The following is a 2,836-nucleotide window of genomic DNA, read 5'->3' as shown; positions in this document are numbered from 1 at the left end:
AGCGGGTGGAGGGAGAAGGCTCAATCCGAATTGCTGGGGCCCCACTCCGGATCGCCTTCAGCCGCCATCTTGTTTCTTCCCTCTCGCTCGGTGACTGGGGGAACCGACAGCGGCCGCAGGCCCAGAGCGCGGTCACGTGAGCTGCGCAGCCGACGAGCCTGGGACGGAGCAAGGCCGCGCGGCGGCCGCTAGAGGGAGCGCGGGAGCGCCGAGTCGCGGGCGAGAAGCCGGGGCGCCTCGGCGCGACGGGGTGGACCCGCGGGCTGTCGCGGCGTGGGGGACAGGGGCGCTCCCCTCGAGAAAGGAGCCCCGCAGAAAGGTGTCGCGAGCTGAAAGCTTCTGCGGAGTCCGCAACGGAGCCCGAACTCGGCAGGGCCCCCCTCCCGGGTCTCCCCTCCCCGGCTCGGAGAGGAGGGCAAGGGAGCCCCAAAATTCATACTGCATGTCGCCCCCTTGGGGAAAATGATGCTGAGAAAGCCAGACAGAGTGTCACGAAGCGGGCGGCCCGAGCGACAGAGGGGGGCCGGGTAGCCCCAGCGACCGGGTGAAATTAACTTGGGGCGGGAGGGCGATCCCCCAGAAATGTGAAACTCCGAAGGCTTTTTTCTAGAGTCCTGAAATTGATCCAATGACAACCGCTCCGAGGCTGTGCCAGGAAACGCCCTGGGCTGCCAGACCCCAAGGGAGAGTCACTCGGAGACTTGTTGCCCCCGAGAAACTCCAGAAGGCAACTATATTCCAGTTTCCTACACCTTTCCCAAGGAGCTCTGGTGGTTCAGTGGTTAAGTGCTTGGCTACTAACTGTAAAGGTTGGCGGTTTGAACGCACAAGCCTGCTCCGAGGGAACCTTGGCTTATGGGGCAGTTGTACCCTGTCTTGTAGTGTTGCTATGAGTCGGACTCTACTGGATGGCAGGGTTTGGTTTTTTTGTTTTTACACTTTTCCCCGTGTCCCAGCTAGGAACTTGACCACCTCAGCAAGAACTTTTCCTATTTCTCGTTTGCAACATAAAGAGTGACTCCCTTTCCAAAACCTGCTTCAAAAATATTTTTGTATTCTAGAGAAATAATGTATTTACCTGACAAGTCAGTCGGTCTCAGCTTTGCCTAGGGTAGGAGTCATGATGATGTAATTTCGGGCACTGCAGACCAAATCAGAGAGACTTAACCCAGGTTGGCCGAGGTCAGCTCTGAGGTTAAGGGTAAGGTTTTATAAACACAAATGAGTATTTATTAAAATAGGAAACATCAAAGAAGTGATTTAAAGAAAAATAGTTAAGATAGTAGACAAGTGTTCACTTTGGTAAAGGGAAAGACAACAAACAATGTAGGGGAAGTCAGCACAACTTGACCAAGACAAAGGAAGACACTTAGAAGAACACAAGGGGGAAAAAAAAAAAAGCAACTGCAGTAGATACTATAGCATATACAACCCCACAACAACAGTAAAAACAAATAGTAACTTACAAGCAGATACATAGACAGATACCTATCCTGAATAGGGGAAGGCAGGCGTGTAGGACTAAATCCATGTACGTATATAGGTTAGCCTGTGGATGTTTTTACATACATATTTGTATGTACAGCATAGCATGTATATTCATATATATAATAGAGCACAAAGGGAGCACAGTCATAGAAGCTTCCTAGACACATCCAAATACCTTGTGGGACCGAGTTACTGGGGCTGAGGGCTGGGGACCATGGTCTTGGGGAACATCTAGGTCAATTGGCATAACACAGTTCATAAAGAAACTGTTCTACGTCTTACTTTGCTGAGCAGTATCTAGGGTCTTAAAAGCTTACCAGTAGCCATCTAAGATACATCTATTGGTCCCATCCCATTCGGAGGAAAGGAGAATGAAGAAAACCAAAGATACAAGGAAAATAATAATCCAAAGGACTAATGGACCACATGAACCACAGCCTCCACCAGCCTAAGCCCAGAAGAATCAGATGGTGCTCGGCTACCACCACTGATAGCTGTGACAGGGATCACAATAGAGGGTCCCAGACAGCGGGAGAAAAATGTAGAACAAAATTCCAATTCACAAAGAAGACCAGACTTAACTAGTCTGACAGAGACTGAAGGAACCCCCAAGACTATGGCTCCCTGACATCCTTCTAACTCAGAACTGAATCCACTTCTGAAGTTCACTTTTCAGCCAAAGATTAGACAGGCCTATAAAACAAACAAAACACATGTGAGGAACATGCTTCTTAATCAAGTATACGAGACCAAATGGGCAACACCTGCCCAAAAGCAAAACGAGAAAGTAGGAAGGGACAGGAAAACTGGACACATGGAAATGGGGAGCCTGGGGTGGAAAGAGGGAGAGCACTGGCACATTGCGGGGATTGCAACCGATGTCATGAAACAATTTGTGTATAACTTTTTGAATGAGAAACTAATTTGCTCTGTAAACTTTCACCTAAAGCACAATAAAATAAATAAGAAAAATAGTTAACAGTATTCTGGCCACCAAATACCTTACAATCCAAGTAAAAAGATAGAACACATATGTGAAACGAAAATTAAAGATATGCAAGTGCTAATTGCCAAATTAATTTATTCAACACAGTTTTGTTGAGCACCAAGTGTCACAAACTTACTTGCCTTCAATGATCAGGTAAGTAATGAAAGTAAATGAAGTGGGCAGGGTAAGGCCTTTGGAAAACTGAGTACCCAGGTTTTGTCTAAAGAGAGCAGCTACACAAATATAGGCCTAAAATGGCCAGGTCTTCAACTTTTTCAAGAGAAGGTGCGAATGTGTATTACATATGGAAACTCTTGATTTGTAAATATTGGCAACTAAGTTAATTTTTTAAAAAACACT

Source organism: Trichechus manatus, unplaced genomic scaffold (assembly GCF_000243295.1).
Source record: "Trichechus manatus latirostris isolate Lorelei unplaced genomic scaffold, TriManLat1.0 scaffold00028, whole genome shotgun sequence".
NCBI classification, from domain to species: Eukaryota; Metazoa; Chordata; class Mammalia; order Sirenia; family Trichechidae; genus Trichechus; species Trichechus manatus.
Note: the sequence above shows the minus strand (reverse complement) of the source record.